The sequence below is a fragment of the Pteronotus mesoamericanus genome, unplaced genomic scaffold (genome assembly GCF_021234165.1).
Source record: "Pteronotus mesoamericanus isolate MK-2021 breed Mesoamerican mustached bat unplaced genomic scaffold, CSHL_Meso_final contig_25, whole genome shotgun sequence".
In the NCBI taxonomy this organism is placed as follows: Eukaryota; Metazoa; Chordata; class Mammalia; order Chiroptera; family Mormoopidae; genus Pteronotus; species Pteronotus mesoamericanus.
Genome location: NW_026555105.1, coordinates 12,854,295 through 12,880,268, shown reverse-complemented (window position 1 = coordinate 12,880,268; position 25,974 = coordinate 12,854,295). Strand labels below are relative to the sequence as shown.

Genomic DNA, 25,974 nt, shown 5'->3' with positions numbered 1-25,974 from the left:
CTTTATGCCTGTAATTTTGGATAGAAATCAAAATAAAATATATATTTATATATAATTAATATACTGTATTAAAAAGTTGAAAACTCAACACTCTTCTTTCAGTAATCCATAAAACAAATAGACAATCTGCAAGGATATATAAGATATAAATAACACTATCAACCAACTTGATATAATTATCATTTATACAACATTCCACCCTGCAAGAGCAGAATACACATTGTTTTCAAGTGCACGTGGGATATTTACCAATAAAGCCTATATTCTTGGCCATGAAACAAACCTGAGCAAATTCAAAAGAACTGAAATTACACCAAAGTATATTCTCTGATCATAAAGTAATTAAATTTGAAACCATTAATAAGATATGTGGAAAATCCACAATATTTGGAGATAAAACACACATATAAACAACCTTGGGTCAAAAAGGAAGTAACAAGAAAAATTACAAAATATTTTTAATTGAATGGATATCAAAACACAACATATGAAAATGTATGGAATGCAGCTCTAGAAGTGCTTAGAGGAATCTTTATAGCACTAAAAGCTTGTTATTAGAAAATGAGAAAAGTTCTCTTTATGAATTAAGCCTCTACCTTAAGACACTAACAAGGGAGAAAAATTAAACCCAAAGCAAGCAAGAGGGGATAAAGAATCATAAAGAACAAAAATCAATGAAATCGAGAACAACAACAACAAAAAGACAAAAATTAATGAAACTATAAAAGCCAGTTCTCTAAAAAAAAGCAATTAAACTGTTAAACCTCTAGCCAGAATTATCAAAAGAAACATACAAATTACCAATATCAGGACTCAAAAAGAAAACATCTCATTATACTATTGTACACACATTAAAAAGATAATAATATTAACTTTATGCCTGTAATTTTGGACAACTTAGATGAATTGGGTAAATTCCTCAAAAAACACAAAGTAGCAATCTCACTTAAGAGAACCTGAATAACCTTTCATTTATTAAAGATGGTAATTATAGAGTTAAAAGCCTTCCAACAAAGAAAATTCCAGGTCCAGACAAGTTTCAATGGCAAATTTTACCAAATTATTTATGGAAAAAATTATACCAATTTTGCATATACTCTTCCAGAAAACAGAAGAGAAGGGAACACTTCCTATCTCATTTATGAGGGCAGCATTACTCCAATACCAAATCCAGCAACAGCAATACAAGAAACCAAGGATTAAAGACAAATATCAAAACACAAACACTAAATTCCTTAATACCCTTGAACGATGCAGGTTAGTGGTACCAACACCATGCAGTCAAAAATCTGCATGTAACTTTTGACTCCTTTCAAACTTAACTACAGTTCTCCCTCACTATCTGCTGGGGATTGGTTCTAGGAATCCTGTAAATGCCGAAATCTGCATGCTCAAATATGTTATATAAAATAGCATAGAATAATGCACAGTAGGCCCTGCACATCCACAGATTCCCAACTACAGACTGAAAATACTGTTTTTGATCTGCGGTTGGTTTAATCTGTGGATGGATACAAAAGTCACAGACACAAAGGGCCAACTGTTTTTATTGGAAAAAAAAAATCTGTGTTTAAGTAGACCTTGGCAGTTCAAGCCCAGGTTGTTCAAGGGTCAACTTATACTATCACACTGAATCCAGCAATATATAAAAAGAATGATATATCAGGACCAAGTGGGATTTATCCTGGATATGCAAGAGGGAATCAACATTCAAAAACCAATTAATGTAATTCAACAGACTAAAGGAAAAAACCCACATGGATCACCTCGATACACAAAAAGTACCTGACAAATTCCAAGGTCCATTTACAATAAAAACTCTCAACAAACTAGGAATAAAAGGGAACTTCCTCAACCTGATAAAAGACACTGACAAAAAATGTGTATATATATAGTTTAATGGTACTGTATTATTTTCCCCTAAACTCAGGGACAAGCAAGCGTGTCCGATCTCATCACTTTCATTCAAACTCCAACTGGAGTTCTAACCATTATAAGACAAGAAAAATAGAAGGCACACAGGTTAAACAGGAAGAAATAAAATCGTCTCTATTTGACATAACTATTAATGTAGAAAAATCACAAAGAATCTACCAAAAAAAAAAAAAAAAAGGCTTCTAGACCCAGTGTATTTCATAAGGTCATAGGATATAAGATCAATATACAAAATCAATTATATTTCTATATACTAACAAAGAACACCTACAAATCAACATTTTTTAAAAAGTACCACCTACAACACCACCAAAACTTGAAATACTTAGGCATAAATTGAAATTAAGCACAACCTTATAAGCCTGCATAGCCTAAAACTTCAGAGTTGAACTTATTTTCTTCTCGGCTAATTGGAAGGTTTTGCATGAGTAAGCTTTCCTTCCAATAGATGGTCCCCTCTCTCACATTTTCCCTCAGAAGAGATTCATCCTGAGAATTCACGCTGTGAGGCTGGTATCTTGGAACTAGGAAACAGAAAAATGGAATGCAGGCTCAGAAGATTGAAAGCTTGCAAAAGCCAACTTAAAAGCTTCCCTTCTAGTTAACTTAGGAAGCCAGACACTGACAAGCTTTAATACTAAAATCCCCGGATGAAATATAACACTGTGTAAAAGACTTGTCTTATCACTCAGCCTTCCACACATTCACAGCCTCTATTAATAAGGCTATGCACTCCTGTAGTTCAAGACATGCCCCTCCTCCCATCACACCCCCAGACACACCTACCTGGACCAGAGGTGGGCCCCTCACCTAAGGGCAGCCAGTGCCTAAAAGCAGGCCAAGAACTCAGGACATGGCATTTCTGGGGTGGGGGTGAGGGGAACCCTGACTGGCAAAATAGACTTTCTCAGAAATCTGAAATGGAAAGTACCAAAGGAATAAGACATTAAGCAACAAGAGTAGAAGCTGAGAAATCATGAGGTAGAGAAAGCCTGGAGGAGCTTTAAGGGGGCCTTGGACAAGGCAAAGTTAACAAAGAACGTGACATATAAGTACACAGAAGCTATAAAGTAGAGGAGAGCAATTCGTAGGATAAGGAAGATAGTGGTGAAAAGAGAAGGGTGGGGCAGATGCCCCTGGGCATCATGTAAATGGCAAAACACTCATAAAGACCATCCAAGAAAGCTGCTACAGAAGGCCTGGAGCTGCCCTGGATCCAGCAGGATGACTCCATTCGTCATCTATTGCTGCAATAATACCACACGACATCAGGCCACAAAATCTCAGCGGCATTCAACAATAAGCATTTAATTTTCCCTCAGGCACCTGAGTTAGGTTGGCTCTACTTCAAGTTCTGTGTCTCCTGTGGTGGCTCCGCTCTATGGCCTTACTCTGAGGGCCACCCTGAAAAGGCTGCAGCTACTCAGGGTTCTCCTCAAGGTGAAGGCAAAGGCACAGGAGGACAAGTCCATCAGCCGGAGCGTACTGCAAACCTCTTCTTTCACCGTGTCCATCAGCATCCTCCTGGGACAAAGCAAGTCATACAGCAGCCCAAAATCAAGGGGTAGGGACCTAACGCCATCTACTATGAAGATTATGGCAAAGGGTATGAATGTGAAATAGTTCTATAGGACAGTCAAGAATTGGGGCCAATAACAATATACTGTACCACTCTACTCTATACCACTTTTCTAAACTAACTTGGCTGAAATTTCTGTTCCTCACAACTCAAAAGAATCTAACTAAAGCACCTGGGGATTAGAAAACTCTCTAGGAGCATCTACTCCCCAGTGCAATGTGACCTGTGAATCCCATCCCTCCTTTCTCCGCTTAAGAGGCAGGATGCCATCTGTATGAGTTTGTTGAAATATTTCTAATTAAAAAGGGGAGGGAAATTATGAAAGTCAGGAGACATGTCTAAAAAATATGGCAGCAGCTGCCCAAGGATCTCCACAAACAGAAGGTGCCAATGAACATCAGACCACTCGACCAAGGTGTATGGAATTTCAAATCAAGTCTGCTGCAGGTCCAAAGGCCACAGGTTCCCATATCCAAAGCTTTGGAGTTCTGTCAGCATATTTAGAGTTAAAAAACAATTTTCTAGAATAGTATCATCAACCGAGTTTATAAAAAAAAAAAAGTAATGAATTATCAGAAAAAGAAAAAAAAAGTGAATAGAGTCAAATCTAAAGGTAGAGTAGAACAAAATGGTAGAAAACAGAATGGAACCAAAACAGAAAAATTTAGAAAGTTAAAACATTTAATTTGCTGGAGGTATAAGAAATACTGTTGTCCTAAACAGAGAGAATTTTGAAAATGGCAGTTTTGTTTCTTCAAAAATTAAGTAAAACTCTGGGTATGCTTTTGAACTGGGATCCATTTCGAACAATGAACTTATCTTTTGTTAAAAGAATTAATAATGACATAGTAGTATCTGTTAAAAGAGCTTCATCCCTCAGTAAACAGCCAGGCAAGTCAAAAATAACACAAGTATTATTAATTTAAACAGAAATTAGAGCCACAACACACATTACCTTTGACTGTTACTCAAAGATTTTTAAATGCTTAGTTCTGACCCAGACCATCCTGGCAAATTCAGGGTCAACCAGACCACAATTAAGAGAGGAACAAAGAGGCAATGAAACTGCAATGGCATTAATATAGACGCAACATGAAAACACATGGGCATACTGTGACTTTCCAAGATCCCCTGTCCACATTAGACTTGGTCTAACATGAGTGGGAGTGAGCTAACGCCAACAAATTCAACTCTACGTGAGTTCTGTTAATAGCCAAGAAGCTTCAAAGTTCTAATGTGGCAAAGGGCCTTACAGTGACTCTAGGATACACACCATTATAATAAACACCATTACACTGAAAACCAAAGATTTCCAGTTCCCAGGTGCCTATTAACAAGCCTTATCTGCAATCACAGAATTCCTAATGCAGCTTAAACAGAAGCAGTCCCTCCAAAATTCATCTCAATGAGATTTCTGTCTCCAATGAAACAAGTTTAAGACTATCTAAAATTACTTCCTCAAAAAAGGTTCTCTTAAAAGAAAAATCCCTGCCCTCTACCTCTAGGTGGCTATCAGCAACAGAAAAGTCAAAAAATAAAATTCTTCTAGAGAAAACAGTTCCCTGACCACCAGATAAGGACAGTTGATGAGATCTGATTTAGAACAGCTCTTTGGTATTCAAATGTTTTGATAAGCAGAATGCCAAGGCTGTTAAACTCTGCCTCCAATCAAATAAAAGGGTTAAACAGCAAGAGAGATGGATATGATTTGTTAGGCACTTGGAACAGGTTATTAAGAGTTATGAAATTATCTTCCTTGTGATGTCTTTATGGTTTAGATTCTTTTCTTCTTAGTCCCTATTTTCAATCTTTATTAATTGATAAAACATCATAGTCTTAACAGTGTTAGATATATTACCCAAGGCTCATGGGTTTGTGTGCACAGATGAGACACTATGAACTCAGAGATGGCACATAAGGGGCAAGCCCAGCCCCCCACAAGGTTCACACCAGACTTTGGTCTACAACATTGCTACCTGCTTGTCTTGACCCTGTTCTGGCCCCTGCTTTTCTCCAGTAACAACATTCAGACGGCCCAACGATGTTATGGCAGGTTTTGAAATATGGGTATTATGAACTGAATTGTGTTGTCCCGCCCCCCCCCGCCCCCATTCATACGCTGAAGTGAAGCTCCAATTCCCAGTTATGGAGAATGTGACTGTATTTAGAGAAAGGGACTTTAAACGGGTGACTAAGTTAAAATGGGGTCTTGAGGGGTGGGCCCTAATCCCATATGGCTAGTATCCTTTTAAAAAGAGATTAAGGCACAGAAAACACCAAATGAGAACATGGAGAGGAAGGGTGAGGAGGACAACTACAAGCCAGGGAGAGAGGCTTCAGAAACCAAACCTGTCACCTTGATCTTAAACTTCTAGCTTCCTGAATTGTGAGAAAATAAATATCCATGTAAGCCACCCAGTCCCTAGTATTTTATTACAGCAGCCTCAGCAAACCAACACAACCAGAAACACATTTTGCTACAAAATCCCCTGACTGAGGAAGAGATGCTGCATCTAAAGCTACCCTTAGGGAATTTTTCATGGCTTAATGAGACATCTGAAGTGATCTCAATTATTTGGGGGGCGGGGGGGAATACCACATTCCTAATAAGCATCTCTATAGTTTTATCTAACCTCATAAAAGTCTTCCACAATATCGACAATAAAGTATTGTTGGATGCTTTTTCCTTAGCTACATAACAATCACGAAAATTAACTCCCATTCCTTGCATTCTCCACAATGATACATTACAACCATTTGCTCAAGTGGTCATCTCCCATGGCACCAGCCTAAGACTTCAAACTTACACATCAACGTTTTCCTCAAAGTTTCTTCTCAAAGTGATGTATCCCTTAGTAGCCTGAAGGCTCCCTGGTGACAGAAACTTACTCATCTTTGATCCCCAGGGCCGTTGCAAAGCACCCAGTGTATGGTACTCGTAGATGTGTACTGAGTAAACGAATGCCGCCAATAAACTCACACTCAGTTTCAATGGCATAACTCATATGTGATCATTCTGGGTTTCGTCCTAGACAGTGTGTCTGCCAATCAGTGCTCCCGGGCACTGTGGATGAATCTCATAATCATAAAGTTGAGTAAAGAGGTCAGATACAAAATACATATTCTGTATGATTCCATTTAAAGTTCAAGAATTGGCAAAACTAATCTTTGATGACAAAAGTCAGAATCGCACAGGGAGGGAAGAGAGTACGGGTATTATCCAAGAAGGGGCACAAGAGAACCCTTTGCGGTGCTGGAAATGTTCTCTGTCTTAATCTTCAATGTGATGTACAAAGGTATATATGCACATGTAAAAAATCCACCAAGCAGCATGCTTGATACTTTTATACTTTACTGAATGCATGTTATACTTAAAAACCTGTATTTCTATGTACAGTCCTAACATACTCTCCATCCAAAAAGTCAGTGCTCAATTAATGTTGTGGCTGAATGCCTAAACAATTTTTGAATAACAATAACCAGTCCACTATTTTCATATAAGAAAGTCTCAGCAAGCAATTGGAACCCAAGTCTTAAGCTGGAGCTAGGCTAGAGAACACCATCATCACCTCACATAAGCAGAACACTCACTTGGGGCCAAAGCTGCAGCGTGCCTGCAGGTGCTAAACGGGGAGCAATTCTTCCCTCCTAAAATTGACCCATAATCCCTGGGTGACCAACCCTTCTGCTGAGGCTCAGGAACCCAATGGCATTTTAAGATACTAGGGGGGAAAAGGAAATTTTGCAACTGGAAGCTCTTTCTACTATGTTAAGAATCTAGAAACATTGACAATAGTATCAGAAGGAAGCCTCTGTCCATCTCTCCACCAAGTATCACTTAATTATTCTGCTACTGTCTACCTACCTTGCAAACTCCTATTCATCCTTCAAAACCAAATTCAGATGTTAACTCTTCTGGGAAGAATGTTCTCCTTCTGAACATTCCCACCCTCCTCTATGTTCCTTTGACCGTGCTACTTACTTTGTTTCATTGCAGTTTAAATATTGCTCATGTCTATTCTGGCATCCTTATACTTCTAGACTGTGATAACATTTCTCACCCCAGCACCAAGTGCATGGGAGGGTACTTTGGTGGCACGCAAATGTCTGTTGTTGAACTGACTTGAAATATGACTACCACCAAACAAGCCCTACCATTTAAATGTCCAATTACAGAGTCCTAAAATAAGTGGTATTTCCCTGATAAGGCACAGTCTGTACTCAAAAGAGGGAGTGAAAAAAACTATAAATATTCTCTAGGACAACGTTATTTTTAGTATTGTAGTCACCAGCCTCGAAGAGTGAACTTCAGAAGCAACCTAGAGACTAAATGACTTAAGTGAAGAGCATGGGACTGCCAGGCAGCCTATGCTCCCGGAGAGAAAGGTATGGTGCAGCAGACATGGTCCAGGAAGCAGCGGGTTAATCCACTTCAAGGCAGAGTCTCCACGGTCCTGCATTTATATTACACTTAAGAACAACTAACTGTGTGACCCTGAACAAGTTTCTTTACCTCCCTGTACTCCAGTTTCAGTTTCATTAGTAAAATGGGACAGGGTGGGGGGGTGGGTGGAGAGGGGAGACTAATAACACAAACTACAACTTCACACAGTTTTTAAGGATTAAATGAGAGAATAAATATAAAATTCTTAGTACCTAGCCTGTAGTAACCACTCAATAAATGTTTGCTCTAATTATTCTGCTGCTCTAGGATGGGATGGGGATGCCTAAGTTTTATCTGGTCCCATCATATTCCTGTCCTGCCTGACACTGGAGCCAAATGCTCTCTCTAGGCCTTTCTACGCTTCCATTTTCACACTGCGAACTCCCCTAGCTATATGCAGGGCTTCCCTCTCACCATTAATATACCCCAACAAAGCAAAGCTACACCTCATTTTTTTAGGCCTTCTCCTCTGGTTTTCTTAATAAAAACTTAAGTTTCTTATTTCCTCAGTGCTCTATCCTCTTTGAACGGATTAATGACAATAAACTGATCAAATACACAGATCTCTATAGTCACTCTCAAATATTCTTATGGATAAACCCAGTTAAGTAACAAGGATTTCAAGAATTTCAGGCTCTACTATCTAACATTAGGTCACTATTTCCGCCCTCCACCTACCCCTTTTCTAATCTCTTTCTTTCTTATTTCAAAAGAGAGAGATGGCACTGGCAGTACAAATCATAGAATGAAGATGTCCATTTCACCTTCCTGGAAGGCATGCCCTTTGATAGTCACCAGAGTAGTTTTACTTGTGGACTTAAAAAATTCACTGCAGACCTCCACTGCCTTGAGTTCCCCCATCCTTTATCCCATCTCAAGGAGTGAAACTGCCAGCTTGGTCAAGAGTTCAAGGGTAGTATTGAAACAAAGTCCAAAGACTAGTGAGGACTGTGGTTCAAGATCAGGATCCTGCCCACCTCTTTCTTTCCACCTGCCGGATGGACAGCGGGTGGTCTCTGACCAGCCACGCCTAGGCAGTGCTCTTCTCGCTGGCGTGATGCCATTCCAGGTCAGTCAGTCAGTCATGAGCGGCATTTCTTTCCAAATTAAAAAAAAATATGCAATAGAACAGGTGAATTTTATGATATGTAAGTTATCTCAATAGCCATTTTTTAAATACAGAATAAAAATGGAGTAATTACAAGTAGAAGAATAAATACTGAGTATGAAAACCTTTGTATTACATATGTGTTTATACTGTGCACAATATAGCATTGTCATTGCTGTGAGTTATGGTCACAACAAGATTATAAAACTCTAGTTTCAGCAGTCAGATATGAGCCTTAGGTGAACTGTTTGTGGGTAAGAGGGACAGCAAGCAGGCACTGGCCTGCTTTGTCTCCAGGTTAAAACATGCATTTTCAATGAGGCAATATAACCCCAAGGAAACAAAAATTGGTTCTTGGGAGTTAAAATATCTTACTTGTTTATGTATTAAGCAGATGTACACACATAAACAGATATACCATATCTGTGGCATTAAAATTTCATGGGTAGAAGGGCAATAATGCAAAAATACAGTTTAAAAAGTCTCCGTAGGGGAAAATATAATAATTAAAAAAAAGAAAGTTGAGAAACATTGAGGGGGAAAAAAAAGTTTAAAAGAACTCTTTTCATGAAGCCTGACTTCCAGAGACTCCCTATTTAGCCAGAAAAGGTGTTGTTGGCAAGGCCTCACTGCTTTGGGTTCACCTTGGCAGGTGTGGGAGGGGTGAGAGGGAGGGCAAGAGCTGGTAAAGGACATGGGCCTAATGTTCCCAGCCCCTGGTAGAACACCATCTCATTCCCCCCCAACCCAGTACCCAAACCAGCGCTCCGGTTTACACTGGAAGATAAGTTTGCACGTGGGACAGGCAGGTGATGCTGCAGAGCCCGTGGCTGGAAATGAGGGTTTGGAGCACAGAAAAGGGTGAAGATAGAAATAAAGATTTTAGACCCATCAAGAGTTGAAACAACAGGAAAGAAGTCATTTGCCAAAGAAGGGGTATAAAGCAAGAAGGGCAAAGGAGCAAAAGGACAAACTACTAGAATATTAAAGGAAGGTTAAGAGGTAGGGAGGGCCTTAATAGTTTAAAAAAAAAAAGTAAACCCCATGACCTGGCCCTGGCTGTGTGGTTCAGATGGTTGGAGCATTGTCCCATGTACCAAAAAGGTAAGGCCACGTGACACCTTAATACAACGTATGATCCTTGACTGGATTCTAGATCAGTAGAAATTAAAAAGCTACATCTAAATATGGACTACATGTTGCATGTGGTTTCATGTCCAGTTTCCTGAGTAATATCAAATATAGTAGAGCTATGTGCCCTTTCTCTCAGGATAAAGATGCAAAAGTATTTAGGGGTGGAGTGTGACAATGTCTAAAAGTAACTTTTGAAGGATATGGCTAAAAAAGGATAGTATATATATGTAGACAGAGAAAGCTATCAAACAAGTTGGCAAAATGTTAAATAATTGGTGAACCTAGTTTGAAGAAGAGATGGATGTGTGGCATTATTCTCATAACTTTCTGTAGGTTTGGTGTTTTTTAAAATACAAAATGGTTGAGGGGGGTAGAAATGTCTTCAAATATAAAAAAAGTTTTTAATTTCTCTATGTTCCAACTCCTCTTCATTAGAATAGGGATTGAAGAGCTGACACACAAAAAAGCTTCACACAATTTTTAAATTCTATCCCCCTTTACAAATAAATAAATCTATTTAGCAACACAAATTATTTCAAGTACACAAACCAAGTCAGTCTCTATTCCACACTGACAAATTCCTGAGAAGTACTACATAGATTAACAGAATCTAGGTGTTATTGTTAGAGTTAACCTTCCATATGTTGTGGAAGATACTTTAAGAATCTAGATACTTAAGCTGGATTTCTTATTTATCAAGAGTGCATTAGTACTAGTGGGTTTTACAAAAATGCTAAGAGTAAAACTTACTTAAGAGAGACAGTATTGATAAACCAAGTTCATACGCAGGCTTACTGTTTTAATTATTGAAATTTACCTTCCTAAATCTTTAATCAGGATTATGACAAAGTAAAACCAGAAAGTTTCACTGCCATCTACATCATCCCTAAAGGAATTTCTACTTCATAACAAAAAAAGAAAGAAGCAAATGAAATAAAAATGCCCTAAGTATGCAACTGTGAGTACTTGAACAAAAGAAAACTGACTTTAATCAAGACAAATATTTACTGAGAAACTACCATGTACAAATCCCTATGAGGAGTGGTACAAAGACTAAACTTTGCATCCATAGAGGTCACAATTTTATTGGAAATGAGAAACACAGAGAATATTAAAGAAAAGTAATAATGGCTGGTCCCATCTTCCCGTGTCCCCACTCCCAATGCCTCAATTCAAAAATTTAAATCCCAGCCAAGCCACTGCAACAGCCACGGAGTTCATTAACCTGTCTTCAGTCCTCTGTGAACCCCTGGTCCTCAAACTTGGGTGCACACGGGAATCACGAGAGGGAATTATCAAAAAACCCAAAGCCTGGGTCTTTCCTTCAGAGAATCTGATTTTATTGTGTGCAGCCTGGGCACTGGTATTTTGTAAAGCTCCCTGGGTAGTTCTGACATACAGCAAAGCTTGAGCACCACTGTTCTAAACCAGCCTCTGCTGGCCAAGCATATAATACAAGCTACTCTCCTATGTTAAAATCTCCAATGAATCCTCACTGGCAAAACAACTCTAAACTCCTTACCATGACCTTCAAAGCTCTGCAATGTCTCCCACCTACTCTTCCAGCCCCATTGCCCAACATTGCTCCACAGCTCTCCACTATACTCCAGCCACACAATGAACTTAGCACTTGCTTCCATCTCTTCGCAGGATACTTTCTATGCATAAAAGACTCTCCAAACCCTTACACCAATTCCAGTCTCTAATTATTAAACTCCAAACCAACCTTCAAAAAAACAATTTAAAAGTTTCTTCCTTTCCAAAGCCTTAACCAACTCCCCTAGGTAGATGGTTGCTCTGTCTTGCATTGGAACAAAACTTTGGACATCGAACAAAACTCTGGACATAGCTCCAATTTGACATTTATCATGATGTTTGTAGTAGCATTTTACATTTTTATCTCTTCTAATAAACTGTGCATTCCTCAATGACAGAGACCAAGGGCATTTATCTTCAAGTTCTCAGTGTCCAGTAATGGCTGAAACAAAATGAAAGTTCAGTAATTTACTAAATAAATGGCCATCACATACTGTGGGATAAACAATTAACAATATGAGAAGAACAAGGCACTTCAATATAAAATGCCTAATTAGTTACATAGGCAAAATCTGACCCCAGAAGTGTAGCGAGGAAAGAGTGTTTCTGGCAGATATAGGGGGGAAGACCCCATGAAGACACTGGGACCTGTTCTCAAGTCTCAAAAGAAGGAAAATATCTAGCTAAGCCAAGAGCAAGGGGCAGGGAACTATGAGTTTGGATAACAGCTCAGATATGGCCCCTTGCTGAGGAAAAAGCCATCTAGCTTTGCCTTGCATTTCCTTAAAAGATACCCTAAAAAACACTTTAGAAATTAATTGTGCTTTCTTAGTTATATGTCTATTCTGTCTCATTATCCTGCTTTAACACCACTTGATACATTATGGTTCTGCATATTCAAATAGTCACTAGAACATAAGCTCCACGAGAGCAGAAACTTTGCTTTTTAGTTTGTATTTTTAGAGAGAGGGGAAAGGAGAAAGAGGGAAAGAAACATGGATCGGTTGCCTCTTGTACACATGCCTAATGGGGACCGGACCCACAACCCAGGCATGTGACCTGACCCTTTCAAACCTGTGACCTTTCACTCGTAGGGCTTTTCCCTTTGCAAGATGATGCCCAACCCCCAACCGTGCCACACTGATCAGGGCCAAACTTCATCTCGTTTACTGTGTATCCCGAGGGTTTTTATCAGTGCCTAGCACTTAGTAACATCCAATATATTTGCTGAATGGGTAAATGAACGTCTTTATTAAGTAAGGGCCTCTGCTCTAATGCTTCCTTTCACCTAGAGATTTCCTGCCAATCTCACCCAGTCTCCACACCCTGCCTATCCTTCTAAACCCTAATAAATGTCCTGTCTGACTCTAAGCCTTTTCTGACTCCCCATCTCTCCCTTTTCTGAATTCCCTTTATCATTTTTGTCTTATGACACTTTTTACAGGCTGCACTGTAAGAGCACAATTATCTATGTACAAGTATATCTTATCTTCCCCTTTTTACTGTAAATTCTTTGAGAGCAAGCTCTAGGTCATCCACCAACAAGCCCCTCCCCACTGGCCCACAGCTTCCAGGCTTGCAGAGCATAGTGGATTGTAGAGTTTTTCACTAATCCTTGCTGAATAAAAGGAAAAATTAAATTAAAGGCAGTATTAAACCTTTAATATTCATATCAGAAAGATTAAGGTCGGTAATGACCTATCTCCATTCATCTTGGCTCTACGATACCTGATTCTTTAAAATATCTAACACCTAAGCCCTGGTGGGGTGGTTCACTTGGTTGGGGCATCATCCCACACACCGAAAGGCTGAGGGTTCGATCCCCAGTCAGGGCATATACCTCGGTTGCAGGTTCAGTCCCTGGCCTGGGCTTGTACAGGAGGCAACCAATCGCTGTTTCTCTCTCATAGATGTTTCTCTCTGTCACTCTCCTCCTCTTCTTGTCTAAGATCAATTAGCATATCCTCAGGTGAGGATTAAAATGTATATACACACACACATATCCAACACTTAAAAATAAATAAATAAAATAAAATATCCAACACTTACACTGTGCTTATAATGTGTCAGGTATAATCCAAGGCTTTACATAAATGAACTAATTTAATCTTCAAAACAACCATATGAGACAGGTATTATCATCTCCATTTTGCAGATGAGCAAACTTAGGCATGGAGAAGTTCACACGCCCGGTAGGTGGCTGAGCTAGGATTCAAACCCACGTGGTCTGGCTGCAGAATACACGCATCTAACCACTAGCTGTAATGCCTTTTTCTGATTGCTGGGCAGCCTCCTATTCATAAAGCTAAATGTGGCCTTCTGAGAAATTTACTTAGAAAATATTAGAGATGTGCATACATTTAAAGCAAAAAACTACCCTTATCACATGAAAGATGGAATTCCAGAATGCACTAAATATAGATAATAGATGACAGAAAAGGAATGGAGATTTTTGCAGTACAACATTGGGAAGAACAAATGCTGGTAAGAGACAATCACTCTTGGAACCACAACTTCAGTACATCTGTAGGAAGGGATAAAACAGAGGTAAACATAAGCTTTGGCATGAAGTTAGCAGGAGCACAGCCCACAGTCTGTATTTAAAAGTGGGTACTGAGATAGCACAAAATAGAGAACGGTAGCAAACTATAGTGCTTAAGAATGCAGGGCTCAAACTGCCTGGGTTACTAGCTCTGCAATTACAGACAACTTGATTCCTCTGTCTTGTTTCCTCAACTGTAAAATGGGCTTAGTAAGAGCCCTTAGCCGTGAGCATATCCGATAATAATCCAAGTGTATTCATCAGGATGGTTTGGCTATGCTGCAGTTAAAACTCCATTAAAAAAACTCAGTGATTTAAAGCATTGGCTTACTTGCTTACACCATGTAACCACTGCAGATTTCTTTCAGGAAAAAAATTAAAGGTATCTGCCTAGAAGGGTCTCGTATCACTTCCATTCAAGTTTCAGTATCTAAAGCAAGTCACATGGCCATGCTCAACTTCAAGATGATAAACAAATGCAACCAGACAATGCATCCAGAAGAGAGACCCATTAGCGTGAGCAACCCTAATGACCATCACACCATGAAAGAGCCTAGGACCACACCTGGCATATAGTAAGCACGCAATGATTGATAGCTGCTGTTATCATTATCATGATAATTGAGGGGTCTAGGAAAAACCTATTCTAATAACCGTAAGTCATAAAGCTAAAATGAATATGTAGATGCGAAAAAAATCTATCATGCATGTTATTTAATAAATAACAATAAAGCAATAAAGCTTTAAGCAATAAAGCAAAGGTGAATTTACAAGCATTTCACCATGATATAACAGAGGGACATGCCAAAAAGTTTCTAGTAAGCAAAAAATAGTAAACAGAGTTACCAAAAGGGAAGGACATGCCAAATGTTTCTAGTAAACAAGAGTTACCAAAATAGTACCATTCATTCTTACTCATTCAAGACACTTAAAATTTCACTGATAACTATCTATTTATTTTGGAGAACATTAAAAAAAGAGATTTGCAGACTCTCCCAAATTCACTTCTCATCTCAGAGCACTCCTTCCCCATCCTTTCCCCAAAAGTTCTCAAGGGAAATTCTCCTTCGTGCGTTTTCAGGACCCTGACCATCAGTAGGGAAAGAGTCCTATTTAGTAAGATAAGAAGTGAATTCTAATCCTAAATTGGCCATAGACCAACTCTATGCCCTCAAAACATATTTACATAACTAGGACTCTGTCCCATCCTCCGTAAGATGACAAAATTGGACTAGATGGTCTCTGAAGTCTCTTCCAATTCTACTCTTCTGCAATTCTGATACCAGAAAGAACCTTGATTTAGAAGAACCTAGTTAATATGCTGAATTGTGTGAAACCTGATAATGCTTAAATCTTGACCTAGAAATAACTGCCATGACCACAGCTAAAATGGCAGCAAGAAAGCTTAGTTCAAGAGTGAACATGGCAGAAAGTCAGGAATACCCAGGGAGAGCCTCGCTAACATGAAATTTTTGCAGTTACAGCAGATAAGCATGAATAGAGTATGACTATCGTGTAAATAAGGAGACTAGTATTGGGGTACGGCTTATGAAATCAGTCTTTTAGTAACATCTCATACCACATTCCAGTCGCAGCTGTGGGAACCAGTAACAGTGATGGGTACACACTCGAAGCAAGGAACCTCCATACCTTCTAAGCTTGGGACCTGTCAACTATCAGGTCTCAATTCCAACAAATGGCGTTTTCCAAGCCCTTAAGACCCTCAAGCAGTAATCCAAATATATGCCTACAAATCAGTAACTTGAAATCCTTCAGAGAAAGTCAAACGAGGAAGCCCAAAGCATGTTACAAAACAGTAAGCCCCCCAATCAGTGCTCGTTGTATCACTTTCAGCTAAACAGAAGCCCCTGCTCACACCACCTACCAAAACATCTTTACTCACTTTGAGCACAGGAGGCACAGAATTAAAGCAAAAACAGTGCTGTTTTTTAATAAACACCAATGAAAGACAATATAACATGAGTTCATGCTATAAACAAAGCAACGGACACCGCTGCATTAATAATTTTGTTATTCTACCCTGGCCAGGTGGCTCTGCTGGTTGGGGCATGATGTACTACAAAAGGTTGCAATGCAGGTTTGATTCCGTCAGGGCACATACGTAGGTTGCAGGTTCAATTCCCTGTACAGGAGGCAACCAATAGCTCTCTCTCTCCCCCCTCCCCCCGCACCTTCCTCTCTAAAATCAATAAACCTTTCTTGGGTGAGAATTAAAATAATAATAATAATTTTGTTATTCCAGCAGCCCTATCCATGATCTTTAAGAAGACTTACGACTCATTCTATGAATGTATAAAGCACATGGGACCGCTTACTGCTACTGCCGAAATGACTAACAATCTCCTGCTTGAAAACCTAAAACCTGGCAAATATATTTAATAAAATTATGGTAGGATTAGAAAGATTCATTATGCCTTGACAGCATTTACTAAACCTAAGATTCTATCGATACATGTGGATCTTCATTTACTTCTATAGCCATGTTCCTTCTACTTGTCAATTACAAAATAATTTCCAATTCTGCCATGAATATTGATCAAAATATTAGAATCAATGTTATCCTTGATTTAGAGTTTAAAAAGGCTAAAGTACAAGTAGATGGGGCTGGAGGCAGGAAAGCATATACAACCCTGAGTAAAATAAATCCTTTCTTTTACCAAACCAATTTTTAAATGTATTGGAGACAAAGAATATGTCTCAATCTTTCAAGGGAGACTTCATGAATATTATTAAAAACAAAGATTACCTTTATAAATTGCAAAATCATCGTCTAAGTAAGCTGAAAAACTGTAAATACTTTACAAAGAAAAATCTCAGTTAACTAGTCTAAAGAAATGGGAACCCTCAATAACCAGCGTTTTATATTAAAAACTGAAAAACCACAGCATTGCACTTAAAATCTGCCTGTCTTAAATCTTTACATGAAAGAAAAAAACTTCAGAAGTCATGTTCAAAGACATCATGCATGTTAGCCACAGCCATCAAGGGTCATAAGGCCCCTCACTGGAATAGCTACTTTGTAGCTTGCAAAACCTTACAAGACTCAGATCTAAATTTATTTTCTGGTCATACTACTTCCTTAACAACAAATTAACTTTCCGATAAAAAATAAACAGGTAAATATAAATTGGCAAATGGTGCCAAATTTTATTAAATGATTTGCTTAGTCTCATTTTAGGCTAAAGGGTAGTCTTGTCCCATATTGTATTTTCCTTTCTAAATGAAGAAAAAATTCTATTCCCCCAGCAAAAAGGGTCGGTGCAGCTAAATGGTCTAAAATGCTGCTGGCAAATGCCAATGCTACTAGCCATATGCGGCTATTTACATTTAACTAACAGTAAATAAAATTAAAAATTCTGTATCTCACTCATACTAGCCACCTTTTAAGGGCTCAAAAGCCACATGTGACTAATAGGTCCCACACAGATATATGACATTTTCCATCACAGCACAAAGTCCTGCTGGACAGTGCGTATCTAGAAGAACACTTTCTCAAATATTAATGTGCCCAAAAATCATCAGGATAGCTTGTTGTAACACAGATTACCAGGTCCCCACCAGAGGTAGTTTATTTCAGTCAGTCTGGGATGGGGGCCAAAAATTTCTGTGTCTAACAAGCTCTAGATAATACTGATGTTGCCTATTATCCTAGGTAGTGCTCTCTATGGTAAAGGACTAGTTTTTGGGTTTTCTCACTCCCTCACTGATCAAAACTTTTATAATAGTAGAAAAATGAATTACCAGGAAAAAAAACAACTTTTAACAGAACAAAAATAAAGACAAAAACAAGGATCACTATAAACTTATATTCTTTATTATTAAATTCAACAGACAAATCATTTTTCTAAAAAAAGAAAGAATGCTTTAAAAGCACCTAAATGCTTTCTTTCAGGTTCTGGACTCACCCTCCCGGACAGGTCACTAACAGTCCGCTACAGGTCTGCAGACCAACTTTGAGTAGCCCTGGTGCCGTCATTAATGATCTCTTTCACATCCTCCCTCGTTCCCTCATTCCCTCGGAGGACTTTTACAACTCAAGGCAAAACTGTTATTTCCATTATGCAGAATACCTCTGAGTCCCTTAAAACACCACACAGGGTTTGCCTAAAGAAGCAATCTGATGGTGTCATCAGTTATAACATGATCCAATTCTGTCACATGGTAAACAAGCATGATAGCTTGACTTTCTCATGCTAACTAACGGTTGAATTTAGGCTGCTAACATTGCAAGAGGTGTTACGCCAAAATACACAATGAACATTAATAAAGACTCTGCGTTAAATTATGTAAAATTTATTTCAGTAAATAAAATCTATGATCTGGACCTAGCTTACCAGACATAATCTTACAAAAGATTTCTTAGAATACTGATGGCTTCCTTAACCCAAAGTAAAGAATCCTTTTGTTTACACTTAGAGAAAGAACTGCCTGAAGCTTAGGTGTTTTCCCCAATTTACAAATCAAACCAAACAAACGTATTTCCAACTTCTCCTCTAGCCCCCAAAATGGAGTTCCATGAAAATCTCCAGGGTAACTTCAAGTTTAGCCACTTCCTAAAAACACCATTCTTAGCATTTTCTTGTCGCTCTAGAATTTGTTTTACCAATTCGCTTGGCTTTTACCTGAGTAAATTAGAAAATAATAATTTAATACGTGATCCTTTTTCCTATAGTAACACCTAGTTCAATTGAACTTGACATATATGCACATAGAATAAGATTACACATTCAATTAAACATTATTTTAAGATAAATACCACTTAAAATGCACAAAATTGACAGAAAAGTTACAAGGTATCTCATACAAAGTCTGGAAAATATAAAAACAGGAAGGATTCTTTGTAATTGCTCCTCTTATAATGTATGAAAGAAAACCTTTTTCCTCCTAACATACTGAATGAAGCGATAACAATGAATAAGTAGTATTCAAAGCAAGAAAATACCAGGAGCTTTTGTCATAGCCATCCCTCCTGTCCCCTCTGCGGAGGCTAACGACTGAAACTGAGGCCCCGAACCCTCTGAGACTTGTCTCGCAACTGCCCTCATGCCTCCTGCCCAAGCCTTACCCATCAGGCCGCCTGGGCAAGGGTGTGGAGTGGCTTCCCAAGTATAACAAGACAAGACAAGACAATCCTTGGGGGAGACCCCTTGCCTGTACACTGCCCCAGGGCTACAGAAGTTATTTCCCAAGCGCTGGCCAAACTGATCCCGACTGAGACCACACGCCCTGCGAAAGGGCAAAACAAAGCCCGAAAAAGTCAGCCTCCAGGCAAGAGACTTTGCTCACACAAAACAAGTGTTTTGGAATGGCCTAAATCAATGACCCTTAATATTGTTTTTGTGTGTGGGGGTGAGAAGAGATGGTGGGGAGAGGACAGGAAAGTGGAGTCTCAGATCCCTCTAAGAATCCTAAAATGCAAGGATTCACTTCTCATAAAAATGCACACAAGAACAAAATGTTGCATACTGTTTGGGGGGAGTTCACAGACCAGGGACTCCCTAGGGGTCCATGAAGCACAGGATAAAAAGTCTCAACCTAAATAGGTAGGAACCAAAGGTCAGTGTTATCACAGTAGTTAGACTTTTAATCAGAAGCCTGATCTTTTATATAGAGAATCTTAGAATTAAAAAATATAGATTCCAAAAATAAAATATCTTGGTCACACAGTATACAACATAATTCAAAACACATTAAAAATTTACTGATAGAATAATATATTAGGTCAGTGAATGCTCTCTAGAAGATTCTTTCTAAGATTTTATTTATTTTTTTAAAGAGAGAGGAAGGGAGGGAAAAAGAGAGGGAAAAAAATATCAATGTGCAAGAAAAACATCAATCAGTTGCCCCTCACATGCCCCCAACTGGGGACCTGGCCTGCAACCCAGACATGTGTCCTGACTAAGAATCGAACTGGCGACCTTTCAGTTCACAGGCTGGCGCTCAACCTACTGAGCTACATCAGCCAGAGGTAGAATCATCTTTAACAAAGGAGTAGAAAAATTAAAGTCTCCCTTTACTTACTTAAAAAAAAATCATATATGTACTTATGTTTGGATTTGTTTCCTGAAGTTATCTTAAAATTCTACTTCCCAGTTTTCTTGAAATTACATCCTAGTGTATTAAGTTCTTCTGAAATAGCTAGCAGATAAATGCACCATGGAAGTCTATTGAAAAATAACGTTTTTTTCATTGCTAAAATTTTAAGTCCTCCATCATGACTGTGAAAAAAAAGGATTCATCAATTTTTTTTAAATTCCTCAAATAAGAGCTATTTATGTCATATAAATTATCATAGATTCTAAGTCTCAATAATGGCAAGTGACATAAGAAGTAAATGTAGGATGATGTAAAGAATCACTATTACACTATAAAAACTAATATAGGTACGATTCACAAAAATAAATATTTTTCTCTGGATTTTATGCAAATAATTTAATTCAGAAATAAGAACAGGAATGGATATTTTAAAACAATTATTTTACTACCTTTGGGACTTTAATGGAAGTAACAGAATTTCTCACAGGGTATCAATATCTCCACAAAATGAACTAGAATATTTTGGTAAGGGCCAAGTGACAACATTCTCCCTCTGCACTTCATGGCTATACCAAGCTACGCCTGAACTCCTAAGTCCTAGGAAGACCATTCCTACACTGTAGTGACAAGGGGAGAAAAGAGTGCCTTCACTCTATTCCAATCTGCCTCTTCAGTGGCAGATTATTGATATGAAAGAGAAATGAACGTGTGTGTAGAAGAATATAGGCAAACTGTTAGTTAACTTAGCACCATACCCCTAAAACATGACCACATACTCAGCTTCGGAAAAAAATCTTTAGAAAGGGGGTTGTTGGTAAAAAAAGGAATATTCCCTTTGCATCCTGCTGATCTGGGTTCAAATTTTGACTCTAACATTTACTATCTTTATGGCTTTGAATAAGTTACTTCATTTCTCTGAGCTACAGTCCAGCCTCTCGGAATGGCTATGAAAACAGAAGTTTTTCATCTCTAACCCCAGTACCTGGCTGAGTGCTGGACACATACCAGGTATTCATTCAATGCTACTTCTTTTTACATTCCTCACAAGTCTGTTGCATTCTGTTGCAAACAAAGATGTTCTCTAGAGAACAGATATGTAAGCTCTAGCTATTATTTTATTTATTTCAAAGAATTTTCAATAAACCACAGTCCCTCCTTATCCACGGTTTTGCTTTCTGCGGTTTCAAGCTACCTGTGGTCAATCACAGTTCGAAATATTAAATGGAAAATTCCAGAAATAAACAATATGTAAGTTTAAACTGCACACCATTCTCAGTAGTGTGATAAAAATCTCACACTGTCCCGCTTTGTCCCACCTGGGATATGAATCGTCCCTTCGTCCAACGTATACATGCCTTATATGCTACCCGCTTGCGCTGCCCGCCTATTGGTTACTTAGTAGTCGTCCAAGTTATCAGGTCTCCTGTGTCCGTATTGCAGTGCTTGTGTTCGAGTAACCCTTCCAGTAGCCTGACACTGTCACAATGCCTACATCAGTCAGCTCACTTCATCTCATCACACAGGCATTGTATCATCTCACATCATCAAGAGTAAAAAAAAAAAAAAAAAAAAAAAAAAAGGGTGAGTACAGTACAATATTTTGAAAAACCACATTCACATAACTTTTATTACAGTATAGTTATAATTGCTCTATTTTATTATTGTCATTAACCTCTTACTTTGCCAATTTTACAAGTTAAACTATCATAGGTGCATATGTAAAATGAAAAACAGTACAGTTGACTCATGAACAGCACGGATTTGAACTGCACTGTTCGATTTATACAGACATTTTTTCAGAAATACGGTGTATATATTTTCCCTTATGATTTTAATATTTTTTTTCTAGCTTCCTTTATTGTAAAAATACAGAACATGATACATGTAACACACAAAATATGTGTTAACAGACTGTTTATGTTACCAGTAAAAGTCTTCCGGTCAACAGTAGGCTAAGTCTTGGGGGAGTCAAAAGTTGTATGTGGATTTTCATTGGCGTAGGAAGTGAGCACCCCAACCCCCATGCTACTCAAAAGCCAACTGTACACATACGATTTGGTGCTATTTGAGGTCTCACGCATCCACTGGGGGTCTTAGCACATATTGCCATGGATAAGGGATGGCTACCATAGTAACCTGCTACAGGGGAATTCAGGCAGTCCCATGAAATTCACTGCAGCTCTTTGGCTAAATTAAACTAAAGCTCTGTATGAAGAATGAAAGTATAAAGAGAACCACTAAATATTTATAAAAAATAAAACTATTTTAAGCCTTGCCATACTGGGGAAGAAGGGAGAAGGAGAGAGAACAGTCTCCTTAATCAATTTAAATACTGTCACTGTCCTAGATGCTGTCATTGTCATATACCAAAGATATTTTTGCAGATAGGATCCTTGAATCGTAAAACCTGTTCAAGAGAGTTCAGAACGTGAATGGTCCACATGTGACTCCATGTGGTCATAATCAATCTAAATTCTTTCTATGAAAACTGAAAAACACAGGCATCTACAGTGAGAATCAAGTTGAAGCTGTGAAACTCTTTTCCCTCAGGGTTTAACATAGGAAGACATAGCCATAAACTCTGCTTGGGGGCAAAGCCATACTTTCAAGAAAACCAAATACTCCTTTGAAACTTCTATAAATCGGAGAACTCCAAGGCATAGTGGCCCAAGGGCCTGTTTCTTCTGATAGGTTTCTTGTAATATAATGGCAACGGTCACAAGTGAGACCTGGTTTCTAAAGAGATCCAATTCTGCTTCAGATTTTCTCTGGTATTTATAAGAAAAGTTAATCATAAATACAAAAAACTGCCAAAGGATTTTCCAGGAATGCAGCAGTGTTCGTGGTGGCTTCCCCATTTCACTTCCAAATGGTCTTTCAACTTGTGTGGTTCGCACATACTGAAGAGTTCAGGGCACTTCCAGCTATTATTAATAATAAATTATAAAGACTCAATATTAAAAAGTTGTGGTAAAAGTGATTACATTGAAAGAGTTCTCAGTGCTATAAGAAAAAAGAGGTAAATGTAAAAAGCAAAGAAATCACTGCAGTACAGAAGATGGGACTCCAGGCAGACTGTGATACCACGATGAGACACAGCTGATTTCACAAAAGGTCTGAATTTATTTTGCCCATGGCCAGACCACATCAAGAACAGTATGAGAGTCTGGCTCCTACTATAAGGGAGATTCCAAAGTTAGCAAAATGGAAAAAAAAATTTTGTGAAGGATAGCTTTTAATAGTCCATTAATCAAGAAAATAATTCTTTTATGTTTAAATAATTCATCATAATTCATCTTGGAAATTGCCCTGGTACAGAAGGAAATCCAAACCTAATAATTTTATCACTACACATTTTCCCAGGCCTGCAGTTACAGTCATGCATGGCTTATATGAAACCACCTGTTCTGCTTGGCATAAACCATGTTACTTGACAATTCATGCCTAATCATTTTATCATACGTAGATCTCAAACTTTCTTTTTATTGCCAGAGAGCCACAAAGTTCACAAAAAACTACCTTCTTAGGGCTGTCAACCTGATTTTCCAATTGGGTTTACCAAAAAACTCTACATGCAATGAATGAATATACATCCTCAGTAAGAGGGACAACTCACAAATAGCTTTAGGACCACAAAGAATGGTCGCTGTCCCGACTTGTCTAAGGGCCACATGGGTATCTCTACAAAGTATGTCAAAATTTGGGGCCTACTAGGTGCTATTCCTTTATGCCACTTGAGAAACAACAAACTCTCAGGCAATAGTGCAGATATTCTGAAAATGGTAAAAAAAAAAAAAAATGTTTAAGTGTATATTCTCTGTTCATGAATCTTACACCAGAAATGGGCAGTTTGGAGGGGGTGAGGAATAATGCATACACACAACCTCAGAAATACCTGGAGATGCCAAGGATTTTCTAAAACCTTGGCCAGATTACTAATGGTCCATAAACCCTAATTCAGAGCACACGGGCCTGTAAGTTCAAAACTGAATCATCCTGCCTTATTAGATCCCACACCATCGAAACCACAGCCCCATCAGTCCTAACTGGAACTAGGAATACTTTATGTACACAAATGTAAGTGCCTGCTTATGTATTTTTAATTGGATCAAATAAAACTGAAGCGGCAAACAAACCATATTTCAATTATCTCACTAGTGAGGGGATTTCCTAATAGCGTCTTTTTAAAAACCAAGTCGCTGCCAACCCTCTGCACATGACAAGCACGTCCCTGGAAATTTGGGAGCAGAAGACTCCGTTACTTCTCAACGGCAAAGGAAATAAATACCCTGAAGGGAACAGATTCCCTGGTGCTTTATTTTTTTCAGCTCATACATGCAGTCTAATAACGCATAAAACTTGGCTGCGGGGTTGCTGGGTACCTCCAGGGTCCCAATTTTTGGGTCCAGTGCGCGTTGGTGCGTAAGAAGGCGGCGGAGGGGTGCGCGCTCCGCGGACGCGCCGGGGCCCCCGCCCCCTCCCGGAGCAGCAGCCTGGCACCAGCCCACCCTCCTCCACCCCTGCAAACAGACGCAGGACGCCAATAGAGCAACTTCTCCGCGGGGGCGGCGGCGGAATAGCTGTCACCCCCGCCAAGGCGCAGCGCGGCCGGGCAGGGGGTTCCCTCCTCGACCCGTCCCGGGGGGTCCTCCGCACGCCCCGCCCCCGCCCGTCAGGCCTAGGGCCGGGGGCTGCCCGGACCCCCGCCCCTCCGCGCGGTCCGCAGCGGCGCACTCCCAAGGACGGCCGCCCAGCCCGAGCGCGGCCTGAGCGCGAGCGCGAGCGAGGCGCAGCGACGGCGGCGGCCGGCCCCCTCTCCTCAGGCCTCAGGCCGCCGCCTGCCCTCCGTCAGGCCGCCCGCCGCCGGCCCAGCTCGGACCCCGGCCCGGCCGGGCCTCGGCGCCACCGCAGCCCCTCATCCCGACTCCATTCATAGGGGCACCCCAGCCGGGCCGGCGGGGCGGGGCCGAGGACCCGCGGACAAGGCCGGCCCCCCAAGGCCGGGGAGGAAAATAAAAAGTTAAGAGAAGAACTTACCTAAAATGGCTCCTGCAGCAGCCAAAATACAAACAGCTATTATTTGGTGAAGTTTAGCTCAGACACCCTGCAAGGACACCCTAACCCGGCTCGAGCCCGCCTTCCTTGCCAAACCATTGGGCTTCGCCAGCCCAAAACATAGAGTCATTGGTCAGCCTGGCTGCCGCTCAGGTAGAAGCCCATTTCAAGCTTGCTTGCAGGGGCGAGTGATGGGCTCGCTCCATTGTGCTCATATTTGCATGGATGTGAGCGCGGCGTCGATTGGCCGACGCTGGGGACGCCCCGCCCCCTGCCTCGCGCCCCCCGCCTAGGAGACGCCGCCGTGCGCGGCCCCGCCCCCCGGGACTGAGCGGCGGGGCCACGGGGGAGGGGCGGGGCCGGGGTCCAGGGGGCCTAGGGGGCGGGGCGGGGTCCTGCACGCTATAGACCGCAGGCAGGGGGCGGGAACCTGGAGAGCGTGCGAGTCTGCCGGGGGTTCACCAGGTAGGTGGAGGTCGCGCAGGTAGCGGGTTAGCCATGTGGAAAACCCAAGGCTGGTGTCTCCGGGGATTGGAAAGGATGTAGCTGGGGTCCCGCGACAGAGATTCCTCTGGGACCGAGGT

General features: G+C 40.1%; 1 protein-coding gene across 2 annotated transcripts in view; it reads right to left on the bottom strand.

Annotated features, from left to right (window-relative positions):
• The window catches only part of CHD6 (chromodomain helicase DNA binding protein 6), a 173,705-nt gene extending 148,144 nt beyond the window's left edge, over positions 1-25,561 (bottom strand). For both annotated transcript variants that reach the window (XM_054573731.1, XM_054573730.1), the window contains exon 1: positions 25,373-25,561. The gene's annotated coding sequence lies outside the window, so the exon portion shown is untranslated. The remainder of the gene's footprint in view (positions 1-25,372) is intronic.
• Between the last annotated feature and the right edge of the window lie 413 nt (positions 25,562-25,974).